Here is a 20879-nt window from a genome sequence, read left to right on the forward strand (position 1 = left end):
CCTTCACTTGAGCTATTTTAACTGATTCTAACTTGACTTGGATACCTGCGGTCATCATTCAATGCACACAAGAATTCCTACAAACATTTATTTATATTTATTAATTTATAAAGAAAAAGCATTAATATTCAATTAACCGTCTTTGCAATCTCTTCGGCTGCAGGAAGATCTACCCATGCCAAACATTAATGAAAAAAGATTTTTATCAACAAAATGGACCTTTGAGACATAATTTCGATTATCAATTTTATGCCATATGTTCATAACTTATATATCAAAAAGTACAAAATATTATACTTAAAGGATGACAAGGTTCAGCATGTTATAAAAAAATGTTCATAAAAAGGATAAAAAAGACATCTATTTCTTCATGTCATCATTTTTCCCTCCCAACCAACCTGATGTTGGTCCCTTCAGCATTTATTAATTTTTGATTCTCATCTGTAGTCTAAGATCATTGGCGATCTTTTCACTTGATTCATTAGCCCTAAAGTTAAAGTATATGTAATTCTATTTTAACCTTTCTCATTTTTTATCTTCAATGGCCATACTATAATCAGCAAAAGAATCATGTTTCCCAAGCATAGGATGCAGAAGTATTGGTGGTTGGAAACGAAGAGGAACCCAATAATTCTTTTGACTTCTGTCTAACATCATATACCTGAGCATCCTACTAAAAGCCATCTCCAAATTTTGAGGAGAGTGTAATTCCCTTGTTTTCAGATCTTGTGACAATCAGACCCATCTTTGAGTAGAAGCCCTAATGGTGTTAGGAGCAACTTTGGAACAATGTTGTTCCCAATCTAGAAATGCCTGTTCTTAGATAGGGTAAATCTTAGCAGCACCACTTGCATTATTAGTAATAAAAACCCAATTAAAGAAGATCATGTGAGTATTTTGTGCCTCAGGCCAAATGTACAGTGGTTCCAACATTTGTTTTTCCCTATAAGGGGTGCCCTAATTCTCTTGACTGATCTCATTCTACATCCATGACATGATCGCTCTGAACTGTATATCCCACACATACAATAACTAATTCCAATCCCTATTATCTGGAACAACAAGGTTATGGACATAGAGCTCATAGAGGAGATTCTACAGAACCATTGGGACTGATTGGAATGCTGCATAAAAATCATGGGGAGTGTGCAAAGAAGGATTTAACCCTCAGACAATTTGGGACAATTGAAAATTAATCATTTGTTCCTTTAAGAATAGTGTATAAACTAGGGATGGTGATCTACAATTCCTAAGCTCTAGAATGAGCTCTGTCACCTTTGTGACACATTTCTGCAAGACTATGATTTCACTATCTTTTTCTTCAATTTGTTGTGCCTGTTCTTTTATACTTTTGAGCAATTATTTTCTCTCTAGGTCCCAGTTTGACTTTTCCCATTGCAATTGTTGGTACAGGCTAAGACTGGCTATTAATGGAGTAGAAATGTTTGGTGGTGTGTGGTGATGAGCAACAGGGCTGTCATCTTTTTTTAAACACACAGGGGGTGCAGGATTGGGCACCATAGCTGTATTAGTTTGAAATTTCTCAAAAATTTCTTAAACTATATCCTGTGCAAATGATGGGTATTCTTCTAATGGCAAATTTTTGGCCTCTTGTGCTTGTTGTTGAAAACTAGATATCATTTTCTTCGAAGAGTCTGTGTCACTATCAATATTAATAAAGCTAAAATTAGGGCTCTTTGGCTTTGGAGAAGCTTTCTTAGGGACATTTTCATGTTCGGGAGTATGGATTTCATGCTTTGGGGATTGTGCAGGCGTATGCATTAGAGATTCTAAATAAATATGTGGAACAAAAAATTCAGTATCCAGGCTTACTCCTAGCAGTCTGGCACCTCGTCATACTGCGAGGATAGAAGTTGTTTGTTTACCCTTATTATCAACAAATGTTCCTCTATTAAGGTCAGATATGGTTTCCTGTGGTACTAGAGGTGCTTCCTCTAAATCTTTCCATGTGGTATCTGTGTGTGATTTTCTCCTTTTAGAGGTTGAAGCCTCTGAAGGTGGAATTCTCTTTTTCATAGTCTTAGGTGTGGACCCAGAAGCTAAAGCTTCTTGAACTGTTTTATATACTACCTTTCTAACTCCTACGACAATTTTCTCTCTCATCCCAATTCCTTGCCCTCTAGGTCCACCCCTTTGGGGTCCCACTATTTTGAGTTTTACAAAATCATCCCATGTCCCTAGATGTTGCCTAGTTAGTTCCCTTTCAATTATGGCTCTTATTAAATAGTGGTGGGAAACTGACCAGGCCTTACCTTGTTGCACATAGGTAGCTTGCCTTTTAACAATATTGTAAAGGAAATTAGGGAGATTTATAGGATAGTTATCATATCACAGACTACTCAAAAATAGCATGTAAATAGGTATACCGCCCTTCATAGGTAAAATACCTTATGATAAACTCAGTAGGTTGAATGAATTGAAGGGGAAGAGATAACCATAATGTACCTTGCTTCTTGCTTTCCTCTAGCAGAGGGTCTCCATGCACTGTGAATTGTGCCTTTACGGCTCATGCATCCATGTCTTTTGTCCATCGTTCTGCATCTGTAGGTAAACCAGTAACCTCTGCCACCACCTGTTCTATAAATTCTATCCTGATACCCTTCACATTTGCATACCCATCCCATAGCGTATTATGAAATTGCAACAAAATTTCTTCATCAAATTGCTTGAGGTTGAGGCAATAAGCTAACCAACCCCACTGTTGAAAAAAATTTCATGTTGTTGGGTTTGGCAGCAAGACTCTACGACCCACTGGTTCATACCATTGAGGTTCTTTGCCCATGTTATCCTTTGAACAATGCTATAGCTGATGAGTTCACTGTGGGTGATTGAAAATTTTGAGCGGAAATAGCTATAGGGGTTTCAATTTAAACAATGACATATTGGGAAAGAAAAAAAATTTAAGCACTTCTAAACATCATATCCTTCAGTACTACATGATGAAATTTTAAGTACAACATAATGAAGATGAAGATTGTGCTCAAAACATTCACCATATTAATGAGGGGTTATGTGCTTTGTGTGAAATGATAATTTAATGGCTATTTTTTTAATTATTTCTCAAACACCATGGAAGTACAAAGGACCGCCAACTCATCACTGAGGTGACCTTTCCCCTATACATCATACATGTCAAATTAAGATCAACTTATGAAAAATTAAGATCAATATATGATTTTGATTTTCCCTCCCCCCAACTAATCAGAGATTGGGCCCCACTAGACCTTAGAGATTGCAAATTCTAAAAAATTGAAATAACACAATTTTCTAAATAAATAATAAATTAAAGAAATTCAGAGGGGTCAAGTGTAACCGACCTAATAGGTGATAGGAAGGGTGCTCCAAGTAGTATCATAGTATAGAAATTAATGAAGTGGAGTGGTAATGAAAAGACAAGAAGATGAGATGGGGTGAAGTGGAAAAGGAAATGGATTACACATAAAATGTGGAATTTTATTATGAATTCATTGAAATAAATTCAAGGTGCTACAGGTGTCTGAGTGGAAGACTCAGACAAAGTGGCTGCAGGAAGTAATGTTTATGTTGTGTTGAACTATTGAAGAAATTCTTCCTGGGTTGTTGGTTTGTGATATATCTTTAGGCGATGCCCATTAACTAGGAGTTTGAACTTGACTAGATCAATTGTTGACAATTGAACTACTCCATTGTTAAAAATTGCTACAATTTCATATGGACCAAGCCATCTGGTCTAAAATTTCCCTTGGTCTATGTTGATATCTGGAGTCATATAGGAGTGCCCAATCACCAACAGAGAACTCTCTATCTTTGATAAATTTGTCATGCCACTGCTTTCACTAACTCTAAATTAGTTCTATGTTGTGAAGGGCTGACTTCCACCATTTGTCCAACTCATTGAGATGCAAAATTTGATCCTGTTGTGCTGCAGGAAGAGTAATATCAAGTTCCAAAGCTGTCCATAGAGTCTTATGCTCAAACTCAATAGGCATGACTGTTGTCTTCCCATATAGGAGTTCAAAAGGCGTATACCACCCTTCGCAGGTAAAATACCTTATGATAAACTTAACAGGTTGAATGAATTGAAGGGGAAGAGATAACCATAATGTACCTTGCTTCTTCCTTTCCTCCAGTAGAGGGTCTCCATGCATTGTGAATTGTGCCTTTACGGCTCGTGCATCCATGTCTTTTGTCCATCATTCCCTATCTGTAGGTAGACCAGTAACCTCTACCACCACCTATTCTATAAATTCTATCCTAATACCCTTGACATTTTCATACCCATCCTGTAGCGTATTATGAAATTTTAGTGCAATTTCTTCATCAAATTTCTTGAGGTTGAGGCAATAAGTTAACCAACCCCACTGTTGAAACAAATTGCATGTTGTTGGGTTCACCAACAAGACTCTGTGATCCACTGGTTCATACCACCAAGGTTCTTTGCCCATGTTATCCTTTGAACAATGCTATAGCTGATGAGTTCACTGTGGGTGATTGAAAATTTTGAGCGGAAATAGCTACAGGGTTTTTAATTTAAACAATGGTGTATTGGGAAAGAAAAACAATTTAAAGCACTTCTAAACATCATATCCTTCAGTACTGCATGATGACATTTTAAGTACAACATAATGAAGATGAAGATCATGCTAAAAAAATTCACCATATTAATGAGGGGTTATGTAATTTGTGTGAAATCATAATTTAATGGCTATTTTTTAAATTATTTCTCAAACACCATGGAAGTACAAAGGACTGCCAACTCATCACTGAGGTGACCTTTCCCCCATACATCATACATGCCAATTTAAGATCAATGTATGACAAATTAAGATCAACATTTGATTTTGATTTTCCCTCCCCCCAACTAATCAAAGACTAGGTCCCACCAGACCTTAGAGATTGCAAATTCTAAAAAATTGAAATAACACAATTTTCTAAATAAATAATAAATTAAAGAAATGCAGAGGGGTCAAGTGTAACCAACTTGATAGGCGATAGGAAGGGTGCTCCAAGTAGTATCGTAGTATAGAAATTAATGAAGTGGAGTGGTAATGAAAAGACAAGAAGATGAGATGGGGTGAAGTGGAAAAGGAAATGGATTCCACATAAAATGAAATTTTTTATTATGAATGCCTTGAAATAAATTCAAGGTGTTGCAAGTGTCTAAGTGGAAGACTCAAACAAAGTGGCTATAGGAATTAATGTTTATGTTGTGTTGAAATGTTGAAGAAATTCTTCTCGGGTTGTTGGTTTGTGATATATCTTTAGGCGATGCCCATTAACTAGGAGTTTGAACTTGACTGGATCAATTATTGACAGTTAAACTGCTCCATTGTTAAAAATTGCTACAATTTCATATGGACCAAGCCATCTAGTCTGAAATTTCCCTTGGTGATGTTGATATCTAGAGTCATACAGGAATGCCCAATCACCAATAGAGAACTCTCTATCTTTGATAAATTTGTCATACCACTGCTTCTGCTGACTCTGAATTAGTTATGTGTTGTGAAGGGCTAACTTCCACCATTCGCCCAACTCATTGAGATGCAAAATTTGATCCTATTGTGTTGCAGGAAGAGTAATATCAAGTTCCAAAGCTGTTCATAGAGTCTTATGCTCAAATTCAATGGGCATGACTGTTGTCTTCCCATATAGGAGTTTGAAAGGCATAAACTCAGTAGTAGATTTCCATGCTATTCTGTATGCCCATAAGGTTTTAGGAAGTCAAGCTACCCAATCTTTTTTAGTGAGTATGTTCTCCAAATCTCTATTTGTCACTTCAACCTGTCCATTGGCCTGTGGATGATACAGGGAAGATTTGCCATGCCAAATTTTGTAGTCTTCCATGAGAGCGGCTATCAAATTAGATGTAAACTAAGGGCCTTGATCTAATTATAATTCTCTTGGAACACCAAACCTTGTAAAGATACATTCGTACAAGAACTTTGCAACATTATTATCACAAGGGTGCTTCATTGGTTTTGCTTCTACCCATTTGGTGACATAATCAGTGCATACCAGAATGTAACTCTTTCCTTCTGAAGGTGGCTCAATAGGGCCAACAAAATTGATCCCCCATTTATCAAATGGTGCTACCACTATATGTGGTTGTAGGTGCATTTCATTTGTTTTCATTGGTTGACCCATTCTCTGGAATTTGTCACATCTTTTAGTATATTGAGTTACATCCTTGCGAAGTGTGGGCCAGTAGTAGCCTCTATTTAAAATCTTCAATGCGGTTCTCTTGGAAGAAAAGTGGCCACCACAGGGCTCATCATGACAAGCACGAATAACATCATAAGTCTCATCCTCTTTAAGAAATCTTTGTGTCACCTGATCTGGTCAAGTATAAAATATGAACCCAAAGATCCATGAAAAGTTGAAACTCTTCTCTGCCAACAACCATCTTTCCTTTGCAGAGAAATGTGAAAGTGTCTTACTAATTGTTAGGTAGTTGGCAATGTTAGCATACCAAGGGTTTTGTGCTAATAAAAGAAAGAGATGCTCATTGGGAAAGCTGTCTTCTATGGCTGCAGGATCATTAGGTGTTCAAAGATGAGATAAGAAATCAGCTACAACATTCACCTTACCTAGTTTGTCAATAATGGTAATGTCAAATTCTTGCATTAATAGTAACCACCAAGCCAAACATCTAGAGATTGCCAGTTTATTCATCAGATATTTGATGGCAGAGTGATCTGTATGTATAAATATTTGGTAGCCTATAAGATAATGTTTGAATTTATTCAAAGCATAAATTACAACGAGCAATTCTTTCTCAGTTACAGTGTAATTATAATCGACTTCTTAAAGATTTTTACTGGTATAGTAAATTGTGTATTCCACTAAATCCATTTTTTGGCCAAGCATTGCTCCTATGGCATGATCTGAGGCATCAGTATGTATGTGAAAAGGTAGCTCCCAATTTGGTCCTCGGAGAATTGCTACTGTTGAGAGGACTTCCTTAAGCTGCAAGAAGGCTTTTGTGCAATCAAAATTCCATATGAACTTTGCATCTTTTCAAAGAAAATTATACAAAGGAGTTGCAATTTGACTAAAATTCTTGATAAAATGTTGATAGTACCCTACATGTCGTAGAAAACTCTTGACATCTTTTAACTTAATTGGTACAGACAATGTGTGTATAACCTTTATCTTTGCTAGATCTACTTAAATTCTTTTGGGGGAAATAAAGTTTCCCAACACCACACCTTCCTGCATCATCATGAAACACTTTTCACTATTTAAGGATAGGTTGTAGTCTTTACATCTTTGCAAAACCTTTTCTAGGTTTTCTTTAGCTTCTTCAAAGGTCTACCCATATGTGGTGAAGTCGTCCATATATACCTCCAAATAGTCTATAGATATGTTAGAAAAAATACTAATAATAGCTCTTTGGAAAGTTGCAGGTGCATTACACAAACCAAATGGTAGGAAAAAATAAGCAAACGTTCCCCATGGACACGTGAATATGGTCTTGTGCTGATCCTCCGGTGCTATTTGTATTTGATTGTAGCTGTTGAACCCATCCAAGAAGGAAAAGTGCTTCTTTCCTGCAAGATTATCTAGAACCTGATCTACAAATGGTAGCAAAAAATGGCCTTTCTTGGTGGCTAAGTTGAGTTCTCTATAATCTATATAGACTCACCATTTTCCCCCCTTTTTTGGAATGATAACAATGGTGAAACCCATTGACTATCCAAAATAGGATATATAAAGCCAGCATTGAGCAACTTTTGTAGTTCATTTTTAACAATATCTCGTAATGTTGGGTTTATCCTATGTTGAGGTTGTCTTATAAGTTTGCAATCAGGACTTATATAGATCCTATGAGTTCAAAGTGCTAGGTCCAAACCTTTCATATCTATATAATCCTAGGAAAAAGCATCTTGGTGTTCTTGTAATAGCTACAAGATATCGTTATGTTGTGCCTGAGATAAGGATTTGCTTATGTTTAGTTCTCTCCCTAGGGCAATTGCTATTTTAGCTACTTTTTCAGCCATTGAAATTTGAGCAATTGGTGGAGTCTATTTCATGTGGTAGGAGTGAGTGTAGAAGTTGTGCAGACTCATAATAGTGGAGTTCACATGGTAATGGCATAATATTTTCTAAAACTCAATCCTCTTTGGAAGATATCTTAAGTTGCATTCCATACTCATTCAATATGATAGAAGAAATGACATCCTCCTCCTCTTTAGTGCTTACAAATGAGTCCCTTGAGATCATCATCAATTTTTTAATAGAATTTATGTCCATATCATAATCACCTAAATTTGGCCAGACAACTTGATCATCCTACAACAAAGGCTGAGTAGGAGAATACAAGGTTAATTTTTTAGTGTTCATACCATCTGAAATGGTCATTTTTCCTAATTGGCATGCAATATAAGCATCTATTGCAGCTAATCATGGTCGCCCTAGAATGATAGGATATCCTATAGTACTTGTTTTTGGAGAGAGTACCACAAAATCAACTGGTTAATCCCATGAATGTAGTGTAATAGTGACATCTTCTAACATACCATCATAAATGATGGTCAAACTATCTTCTAATTGCAAAATTGTTGGTGTTTCTCTGAGACCAATGATATGTAATTTGGACATGACTGCCTTGGTCATTACGTTGATGGATGCTCCTAAGTCTACTAGGGCATTTTACACTTGTATTCCTTGAATGGTAAGTGTTACTACTGGACTTCTAGGGTCTACATACTTGGGTATCTCAAGGTTATCAAGCATAAGATTAGAAAGCTAGCCAAGGACATGGACAGTCTTTGGGTCCTTCTTTTTCCTACCTAGATTTTTAGTACAAGCTTCTTTGATAGCTTTTGTATATACAGATACTTCCTTTATTGCATCTAGCAACGGGATTTTTATTGTCATTTGCTTGAGTTGTTCAAGCAAATCCAGTGTGGCATGATTTTCAACCGATGGAGCTTGCTTTGTTAACCTACCAGGAAATGGTGGTTTCTTTACTACAGAACAGACAATGGTTGCAGGATCTTGAACTAACTCAGTAGAGGTATCATCAAATTTTGTTATAATGGGTTGCTGAGGTGATGCAAGTGTCATCCCAAACCATAAATGAATGTCATTTAAGGTGATGGAATAGCTTTGCTATTGAGTTGAAGGCTTTGCATTATTAGGATTAGGCATAGGCTGTGTAGGCAACTATGGCTATTTTGGAAGGGTTGTATTGGCTGCAGGAGGCATTAAGGCTTGTTGTTGAGGAGGTTGCATCAAAACTTGTTGATGTTGTTGCTGTTACCAGTTTTGGGGTTGGTGCCAACCTTGCTAAGGTTGCTGCCAACCCTGGTTAAGTTGTTGCCAACCTTGCTGAGGTTGCTTATTGATGTTGCTGCTGCTGCCAGTTTTGGGGTTGGTGCCAAGCTTGCTGAGGTTGCTTCCAACCCTCGTTAGGTTGCTGCCAACCTTGCTCAGGTTGTTGCCAACCCTGGTTAGGCTACTTCCAACCTTATTGAGGTTGTTTCCATTATTATAATTATTATAACCACCATGTTGTTGCTATTGCCATTGACTATTACCACTATAATTATGAAGTGGGTCCTAGGGAATACCTGATTTTGGAGTCCAAGGCCTTCATTAAGAAACATAGAGGACTTCTCTACTTCATCAATTGCCTTGAATTTAGTAGGCACGTGCTATGACTCCAAACTAGCAATAGGCTTGCACTAGCAGTTACGTTTCTTTTCTCTGCAGTGAGGGCAATATTTTGCTAACATAATGTTAGCATCCTCCTTCTTCCTTCATGCTTGCATGGTTTCCAGTTGTGTGGCGACATCATTAATGATGTCTTGCTTGAAATCTGATAAGAGGTTTGACAACTTTGTCTTGGATACTCTTGCACTAGGAGATTTTTGGAGTAAGTCCCTCAAGCCTCATCCTTTTTTATTGTTGCTCTGGAATAGTTCAAGAAAATGTTCTGGATTTCAGCCCACGTCTTCTATGTAATTTCACCTTTAGTCATTAAGTCTAAGGACTCCATACTCCTATCATGCACTCCTTTTAAAAAGAGATGCTTTTGAGACACCTCATTCAGTTGATGTTGCATATTACGCTATAGGTTGAACATGAATTGTGCAACATAGTCCTCCAAGGTTTCATCCTCCTTTTGTGACATTTTGAAAATGCCATCCCCTTTTAAGTCATGACCTCTGCAATATTCCTTATATTTAGTAAGGAACAAGTTACTCATAGTTGGCCAATCTACCACAACATTAGAACCTGGACTCATAAACCATCTTAAGGTAGCTTCTTCTAGAGTTGATGGAAACAACTTTAGTTTATAAGCATCTGTGGTGTAATGATAACTTCGGCAAAGAATGTCAAACTCAAAGAGAAGGGTTTTTGGGTCTTCAGTAATGAGGCCATAGAACTTTGGAAGGGCAACTGAGGGTATATTTTTCAGATTTTGATTACCCTGTTGAGTGGGAATTGGAAAGGGAAAGGTAGGCTGAGCAGTTGCCATTTGTGGATTTCCTGGTGGGGGTGGTTGGTAAATGACTCAAGCTAATGGATTATCTTGATATTCTAGCTCAGCAAAAAGATCATTTAAATGAAAAGATTCTTCAGATGTAGTTGGTGATTGTACTTGATCAGGTGTGTCTACAAACACATTCTCAAATAGTACTTCTTCTTCTTCTCTTTCTTCTACTTTAGGATTAGGATGAAAGGGATCTTCCTAATTGAAGTTTGGAAGAAATCTTCCAAGGTGGTCTCTTCTCCTATGCATGCAAAATACTAAAGAATGAAACTAACTAGGTGACTCTATAGTGAACACTAGACTGACACCATCCCTGGCAACGGTACCAAAAATGTTGAGCCACTATAACACCTTTTTAGTTGAAGGATTGGACATCCTTTACTACCAAAGTATATGTTGGTCTTCATTAAATATCAATCCAAGAGTGTGAACTTGAGATGATGTCTGCAAAGTATATGCTCTAGCCTCTACTAAAGATCACTACTACCCTGAATAAAATAACCATTAAGGAAATATATTTTATCAAAAAGAAAGACAATTATCTTATGACTATAAGGAAAATCAAATAATTACTTAACCATACATCTATGCACCTACTGCTGCAAGAACAGTGACTGGTTCTATTTTCAGTGGCTACAAGAACAACAATTCTAAACTTAGAAAACTGAGTCTAACTCCTAATTGCTAAAGGAAACTCCACCTTCCATGTGGGCCCCCACAGAAGAGTGAAGAAGAGATTTACTCATACTGAAGTGTAGAAACTCAATAAACTCATGTATTCATTCAATAGGCAATGTTACATTTACTTGAAAAACAACAGAATATCTAATAACTCTCACCTAACTCTATTCACTCATTCACTACTTGACCTTTTAGATACAGACAAGGTCTTATTTAAAAGAAAGGAAATAACAAATTCCTACAATCACGACTTCCTCATAAAGGATAGTTCATTATAGCCCACGATTTTTGCAAACATTAAACATGATAAGAAACATTGGGTATCTCCTTAAGTTCCCATAAATATAGAGTGTAGTGGATGCTAGATCTGCTTTGCTACATGACTTTAATGATTTCCAAGAATTCAGGTACTGCGCAAGAATGCATGTTGACTAATTGATCACCTTGTTGACTTGCTCTCTCATACAGCTGGCTCATCAAGTCCCTTATTATTTTGTTGAACAGGTCCATTCTTGTTTTGCTGCTAAGTTTTCGGCTGTAATGGCGCCATAACACACCTCCTTTAGTACTTGCAATTCCACGATGCTAGACCTTCGCTTGAGCTATTTTAATTGATTTTGACTTGACTTGGATACCTGCGGTCATCATTTAATGCTCACAAGACTTCCTACAAACATTTATTTGCATTTATTAATTTATAAAGAAAACACATTAATATTCAATTAATAGTCTTTGCAATCTCTTCGACTGTAGGAAAATCTAACCATGCCAAACATTCATGCAAAAAGGTTTTTATCAACAAAATGAACCTTTTGAGACATAATTCCAATTATCACTTTTATGCCATATGTTCATAACTTATACATCAAAAAGTACAAAATATTATACTTAAAGGATGACAAAGTTCAACATGTTATAAACAAACGTTCATAAAAAGGATAAAAAAGACATCTATTTCTTCATGTCATCATAAGGCATAAGAGGTTGTTAAATGATGTCATAAATCCAACAAGGGATGTCAAACCATTGCCAACAATTCCCCTCCCAATGGTACTCACTATGGCCTACAAGGATTTGAACACATGACCAAGCTTTGATACCACTTGTTAACCACTAGGGTTGTTGCACCAAAAGATCAACTAGTTAATGCGTACAACAACCACTAGACTTGTAGAAGACACAAGGGGTTGTTAAACCATGTCACAAATCCAACGAGGGATGTTAGCCCAATGCTAACATAAGGTGACAAATTTTGAGAGCAAGAGCTTTAATAATAATCTTATCGGGTACATTAATATAGGTGATGGGAAACTAATTGTAGACATCTTTAGGTTCACCAACTTTAGGTGTGAATTTAATGTTAGATTTGTTAATTTATTTCCCTAATAAACCAGTGTGAAAATCTTCAAAATATAGATTATGCAAATTAGACCCCACACATGGCCAAAGCGCTTTATATAAACCATAGGGAAGTCCAACATATCATGGTCATTTATCATCCACCATGGAGAAAGAAACTTCCTTAAGGTCTTCAAGGTCAATAATTGATCACAAAAGGCATTTTATGAATTAGGCAATCTAGAAGGAACAAGTATGAGGCATTCTTCCAATGCTTGTTGACTCACTATTTAGGGTTCTTGTGTACTGAAGACCTTCTTATAATGATTAAAAGAGGCTTTTGATATACCAAGAAGCTTAGTAAGAGCCTAATTTCCTTCTTTGATTCTTTTAATGTTAGGAGAAGAATGTAAAAGTCAAAGATAGGGAGAACAATATTTAATAACTCAATCTCCAACCTTTAGCCAATGCATACATACTTTGATATGAGCACCATAGGTAGTAGAATTATCAACAATATACTTTTGACGAGGTAGAGTAGCTTCCTTCAACTATAATAATGTGCACAAAGAATTACAACCAAATTCTCTATAGTTGCATTAAGTCCTTGATAATAATTACAAAAGACCATTGATGGAAGTTTGCTAGTGATCTCCTATAGAAGTATAGGAATTTATTAGTATGATGAATACCATTGTTCCACCATGAAATCCAACTTGGTTTCTTAGTGGGCCTGAGCTCTGAATTCCAATTCTACTGAATATGGATCAATATAGGAGGATGACTCAACAAGGACGTGTCTAAAAGGAGCACATAAAAAAAGCAACCATTCAATTATATATTTAAAGGGAAAATGGTCTAACAAAGTGAGACCATTCATGAGTAAAATTGGTCAAAGTTGGTCCTCTATAAAATGAGAAAAAAATTTGAGTGGAGATCATGACATGACCAATGAATTTAAGGACTCTATCAGAACCAACTTGAAACTTATACTTAGTATGCCCAACATGTGATTGGTGACAATTAATATTAGGATTAAAAAGGCTTAATTGATGACATATGTAGAACTATGCCTCACACTCACCAACTGTCCATTGAAAAGGTGAAATGCCTTCTTTATCAAGGGCCACCTCAACCATATTAAAATATCTAGATGTAACCCAGGTAGTAGGTGGTAATGATGTTGTTACATGGAGCCTAATTAGACTTAGAGGTTAATTTTTCCCACTTTACTCAGCATAGTTCCCCCCAAATCATTTCTACAGGGGTTTGGGGACAGTGCCCCCAAGACGGGGTCAAGGGATAGCACCCCTTGCAGGGTCCTGAGGCAAAGCCTCATGTGTGCTCCCTATCATATTACAAGGCGGGGTCAAGGGGCAACACCCCAATGGAGGTTTTTGGGATTTTTTTTTTTGATATTGGTTATATTTGCATGTAACTATTATTTTTGTCTCATTAATCCTAACAAATGAGTCAACTATCCATCACCAAAGATGAGATATCTCCGTAACAACATTAGGAGCATAAACATTAATTATCCCAAAACAATGACTATTGACTTGCATGATAATCCAAACCAATCTATACATGCGATCCACACCATGAGAAACAAATACATCTTGTTACTATGGTGAGAGTATAGTGATAACCCCTCCACATCAAGTTACATGGTTGAAGGAAAAAATTAGACTATTGAGCCAAATAAAATGACACCACAAATAATCGGAAGGCAATAATCTTAACTTCCTAAAGGCAAACAACATCCATTCCAACATAATTCTAGTGAACATCTCACAAAATATACTTATGAGAGAGGTTTTTTAGACCTCGTTCATTTCATGATATGAAATTTATTCTAAGGCATCATTCATGCTATCCTTGTGCATAAGAGAGGAGAAACTATTATCCAAAAAAATTGAATACAAATGGAAAGCAGTATAAGATTCCCTGAGATCACCAATCATTTTCTCCATCATTTTACTTTTAAGTCATCCCTCCCTAGAGAGATGTAAGAATGATGCAAGGAAGGGAAGCCGATTGAGGAGTCTTAACCCCTACTTGCCAGGATTATATTCAATTTGATCATTTTCTTAAGAAATAAGGGCAACCATGTTAATCATTTTTAGGACATGATTTTAAGCACTCTTTGAGTGTAATATATTCTTGGATACCTTGCATTGCACAATTTCTTGGGTTGGCAAAGTAAGCGAGCATCCTGTTTTAGTTGGAAAGCCAAAGTATGGTTGATTTATGGACCATTATTGTCCATCCTTCATCTTCTTTGGGAGCGTCCAAGGTCTGAGTAGAAATAACATCCTTAGAAGAAGACTTGGTCCTTTTCACCAAAGGGCAATCCTTATGCTTAGCTGACTAGAAGTGGAAACATGTATTGGACAAATTTAAATACATCAGACACTGTAAGAAATGATGCCCACCAACTTGAAACTCTATTGATTCTTTGAGGTCTTTGGCTACGTCAATTTCTATACAAACCCTCTTCTGAGGACAAACGTGGAAAGGATAGTTTGGCTCCATGCAAACAACCTTGCCAAGGTTTCAAACTATATTTTTCAAAAAAGGTCAACAAGGCAAAGGGAGAGCGATAAATTCTACTTAAATGGGAACCTTAAGCTTTTTTTCATCAGAGACAAAAAGTCTTATGTCCAAGGCTGAAAAACCAATAAAGAAGAACAAACAAACCAATGCCCATTCTTGAGAACACCCTCTACATGAGAAGGGTTTCCAAAATGGGACAAAAAGAACCCCTTGGTTAAATTTTGGTTTTCATCATATAAGACCCCATAAGGGATCCATACCATGCAAACCTAGTGTCACTACATATTTTGAGAAGGAATGCGACCCACAAAATAACCTATTAAGGTAAAACTTTCAAGCCATCCATAGGTACTATCAAAATCTTAAACAATCAAAACTGCATTCGGAGTTGTAGAATTCTTACCTCATGGAATTTTTTTGCACAAACTTGTAGAGATGTTTTCTCAGTGAAGCTATGATCTGCCAAAGCTAGAGCTCACTCACCAACAAAAATTGCAGAGCTAAAGGTGACACAAGCTATTAAAACAACCCTACAAAAATACAACACAATAGAATTTTGTAAATTAGAGTAAAACTTTTAATTCTTTTTTTTTATGACTAGTCCCTTCCTTATATTAAAAAAATGCAATAAAGTCACATATTCACAAAAAAAGGGGTTAGGGGAAACAGGATCACCCCTCGAGTTCATACGGCCATAGGCTAGAAATCAACTATTCATCAAAAAAAACTTTTAGAAAACATCAGAAAACAAATAAATTCTCATGCCGCCAATGCTACACCAGCCGAGGAAGGAGGATCCTTATTGTCAGAGCCCCACCCGAGGGTGGGGTGAGTAGATGGCTCAAGGGGAGCCCATTTGTCATCAACAACAACAACATTATCTTCATCTCTCTCTCCCTTAGGCCTAGGAGGAGAAATGGTTAAGTCCAACCGAGGAAACACCCACTTGGGGTCTGAGTGAGTAGAGGGCCAAACAGTAGGAGGAGCCATTGGGGACCACTCCAAACTAGACCTCCAGGGAGGCAAGGCAGAGTGGTGCCGACCACTAGAACCTCTAGAAGAGCGGCGCCGACCAAAAGCACCACCGCTGGGAGAGCAGTGCTGCTAAGAGTGAGGTGTGTGTGAGCGATGAGCAGAATTGCTACGTCCTTGATGACGACCGCGAGGAGGAGTACGGTCGTCAAAGGCCAAATTTGATAGAACACGAGCAACCATATAGGGGGCATTTCCCCAATAAGCCAAAAGCTCCTGTAAGTGAGCCACCTCCAAAGCCACTTTATCCATTTGTACTTGAATCTGCAACATGACATTGCTATAAATACATGCTTTAGCGTACATAGCCACATTAATGTCAAGTGTGTTGTTAGCATAAATGACTACATTATGATCTTTCCAAATGGTAAATAAGATCTCTAATCTGAAAGCATGTCATATCTAGGCGTATTTGAAGGGTATTTGAGTATTATCACCCAGAAGAACCATATGCCAAGAAAAAGGTTCTGGGCAGAAGGGGCAAAAGAGGTCATGGATCCATCGCTAGTATCACTGAGCCCATCTACAGAACCAAAAAATGTGCAAAAAAGACTTTGGTTGACCACATAAAGGGCAACGGGGGTTAGGAACTCCCAAGTGTCGCAACTGGGGGCCCAAAGGCAAGCCTTGGAAAATAATATGCCAGGAAAAATGTGCAATTTTGGGTTCAGTAATTGCATGCCACACAATGGAGAACCTATGACTCCAAGTGCAATGTGAAGATTGCAAATGCCATCGTTGGTTGAGAACATCAACCATGGGCAAGTGAGGAACCAACCATCGGTAGCCCAGCCTAGGCTTATAGCTGGTTACTAGGGTGTCTAGATACCACTTCCAATCTTTCCATCAAGGGTGAGAAGACTGAATGCCCACTTTATGTAACAAATGTAAAGGCACCACAAAAACTAGAAGATCAAAAGTCTACCGATCTGGATGAGTAAGCCGGAATTGCACTCTCATGTCCTCCCACGACCGTAAGCTCATAGTAACTCTAGAAAAAAGATCTTTAGGGGTCCTGATGCCACATTTAAAAAAGCTCAGAGTACTATCCCCATGCACCTTAGCCATTGGAACCCCTTGAATAGCAGATAAAGGTGACCACTAGAGATTATGCTAGTTCATGGAAAGCCCATCTCTAAACCCATTGCCAACCCAGCAAAGCCAAGGCTTAACTGCTTCCCAGGCTTTCCAAATACTCTTGGCAACAAAAGCACCTTGAATCTAGATAGGTTCAGTGGTAACAAGAAGGGTCTGAAACCCAATCCCCTTCCAGGCTGGCTGGTGAACTGGAAAGCTTGAGGAAATGCAATGTCTTAACAAAATCTTTCAGGCTTCATTGTCGGAAAGAGCTTGAATCACCCATTTGGCACATAAAGAAATACCTTGCTTTTGGGTGGATAACAAGCCTAGACCACTAGACTCCTTGGGAAGACAACAAAAATCCTAGGCAACTCTATGAAAGTCTTGTTGAGAAGCGTTTGACGCCCAGAGGAAGTCACATAAAAGGTGCTCAAGTTTGAGGTAAGAGGCCTTTGCAGGAGCCCACTAGGAAGAATAATAAACATGGGTGGTGGCCAACACTTTGGAGCAAATCTGGAATTTGCCTACTAGGGAGAGAGGTTTGGTGATCCAATGCTCCAGCTTCTTCTCTATTCTGGCAAGAATCACATTCTAGAGCTCAATAGTTGAGGCCTGGAAGGTGAAGGGGATACCTAGAAAATGAAAGACTTCCCCATGTTGAACCCATTTCTATTGATATTGCTCAAGCCAAGTAGGATAGGGAAGGTAAGACTGCTTGTAACAAAGGGTTTGATGCCACTGAATGGTAGACCCTGAAGCAAGACAAAATGTATCAAGACATTGCAAAGCGGAAGCAATATTCTCTTCATCCTCTAAGTGAATGAGGAAGGAGTTGTTTGTGAAATGACCATTCACAAGCTGATTAGGGGAATCTGGGAGGGAAATACCCTAGACCCTTTTTTGTGAGATGGCATTTGCGAGAAAATACCCAAAACCTTCTGCTACCAACACATATAAAGAGGGTGCCAGCGGGCATCCTTGGCAAATTGATCGATAAAGCCCAAATGCTTGAGACTAACGATCGTTAAAGGAGATGCAAGCAGAGACATCTCCAAAAAGCATCTGGACTGACTATAAAAAAGTGGGGCCAAACCCAAGAGCTTGAAGCATTGCAATAATGAAAGGCCACTCAATCTTGTCATAAGCTTTGGCAAAATCAATTTTGAGAAAGATGGCATTTTGCTTTGAATGTCGAGCCCATTCCATCCCTTCCCATACAACAATTATATTGTCCAAGATATGACAAGATTTGATAAAACCCTTTTGTTTAGGGCGAATGATCTGAGGAAGAAGATGATGAATTTTAAGAGAGAGAGCCTTGGTAATGATCTTACATGAGACGTTCAACAACGTAATAGGCCTCCAATTGCAGATGTCTTCAGGGTCACCCGCTTTAGGTATGAACTTGATATTTCCCTTGTTAATAATATTGCCTAGAGAGTGGGAATTGTAGGCCTCAATGTAAACCTTATGCAAGTCTGGACCAATCTCATCCCAAAATGCTTTGTAAAATTCACAAGGGAAGCCATCACAACCAAGGGTCTTATCGTCTGCCATGGAGAATACAACTTCTGTGAGGTCCTCTAGAGTGAGCTTTTGCTCATAGAATGCATATTGTTCTGGAGTGAGTCTTTTAGGCGTGATAGCCAAATAAGTCTGCAAGGCTTGATCCTGCGCTACCTAGGGACCTTGCATTGTGAAAACTTTTTCATAGTGGCGAATGAAAGCTTAGAGAATGTTAGGAAGCTCATAGAGGGTGTGCTGACCCTCCCAAATGCATTTGATCCCTACCATAGAGTGGTGTGCCCTCAACGCATTGAAGAATTCCTTGGAAGCTTGATCACCAACCTTCAGCCAGTGAAGGCGGGCTTTGTGTTGAGCTCCCTAGGCAGTATAACTGTCTGCAACTTGCTTCTGGAGGTGAAGGTTGGCAAGCGGAACCTGGAGATTCATATCAAACAGATTCATGGCAAGAGCTTTAGTGGCCGTACAGAGATCTTTGATAGTGGTTTCATAGGATCTCTTGCGGTATGTAGCCAATTGCCTCCCATAAATGCGAAGAAACCTCGCAATACGGGTGATGACGTCATTCCACCACTGAATCCACCCAGAGGAAGAGTGGGGCCTAGGTTCAAGGTTCCAAGTTTGTAAAATATGAGTGGTGGTGGGTGGATGGGACAACACTGAAGTATTAAGGTAAAATTGGGTTTTACAATTACGAGGAGGGGCAGAATGCCAAGTAATGGAGAAGTGGATGGGAAAATGGTCTGAAAGAGTCACGTCAGGGAGTAGAGTGATAGGTAGCAAACTTGTGTGAGAAAAATAAAAAAGGACTGAGCATAAATCATAGCACGGTCCAACCTTTTAAGGACCCTATTAGCTCCCTCTCGAAAGTTGGACCATGTGTACCAGATGCCATCAATCCGGCAGCAATGAACATTGGGATCAAAAAGACCCAACTTGTTCCACATGTAGAACTAGACTTCTCGCTGACCAGCTGACCATCAAAAAGGTAGAAGGCTCACTTTATTAATAACTAGCTCAACCGTATTAAAATCCTCGTAGAATATCCAAGTGGCAGGCGACAAAGAATTAGCTAGCCACCTCCATAAGTGTGAGCGCTCAATCGCATCATTAGGGGCATAGATATTGACAATGCCAAAAGAATGATTTTGAAAAGACAACAAAATCCAAACTACTCTTTGTATGGGGTGAGAACCATGGGAAATAACAAAAGGGAAAAGCCAAGGGGAAAGGGAAGTGACTACACCACCTCGACCAGCTTCATGCTGAGATGCAAAGCTAACACCATCCGACCATATCACACGACAAGCTGAGTTGAGAAGAAACCCAGAGACTTTGACTTCTTGCAGGCACAAAACATCAATATTGCTAAGCCTACGCTTGGTATCATTAACATAATACTTTCTAGGGAGGTCTGTTAGCCATCACACATTCCATGAGAGAAAATTCATCATAAACCAGCTTGCATATTCTCCTCATCCTCAAGCAAGGAAAAACTGTTATGCAAGAAAGCAGAGGATTCAAACAAGGGGTCACCCAAAGTGATGGCTCTTCATTTATCCTCAGTAATAGTGACTACATTCCAACCTTTAGGGCTACAAGAGCGACAGAGAGACAGAGAGGAAATCATAGAGGCTACTTGAGGCGCACGAATCCAAGCAACTTGTACCTTCGACTTATTTGTCCCCTGTGATGCAAGGTTTGAAATGGGCAGTGACACAACCATAGGAGCCTCTGGTGCGGAGGGCATAAGAGGAGCCACATTAGAGCTGGGATGACTGGGTTTGGCTTAGCAGCTCCCTTGCCTTTCTTGACAACCATTGTCCACTCATCTTTTTTAACGGCTAGAGCCAGCTTGGGTTCCTGCAACAAAGAGCGATTGCGCTCAAGAAGAGGACAATCCTTTATCTTGTGACTAGTAGATTGACAACAAAAACAAGTATTCAAGAGATTCAGGTAAAGCACCTTCTAGGTAAAGGTGGTAGCACTAATCTGAATTTCCACAGACTCTTTAAGGTCCCTAGAGAGGTTGACTTCAACATAGACCCTCCGCTAAGGACGGGCATTAAAAAATTTGTCCAGTGCCATGCAAATTACTTTGCCCATAGTTTGGGCAATTTCTGTGAGAAAAGATCAGCAAGGGATGGGCAGCTTAGGGAACCCTACC

This window comes from Cupressus sempervirens, chromosome 3 (assembly GCF_028749045.1).
Source record: "Cupressus sempervirens isolate cs-2001-9-10 chromosome 3, ASM2874904v1, whole genome shotgun sequence".
In the NCBI taxonomy this organism is placed as follows: Eukaryota; Viridiplantae; Streptophyta; class Pinopsida; order Cupressales; family Cupressaceae; genus Cupressus; species Cupressus sempervirens.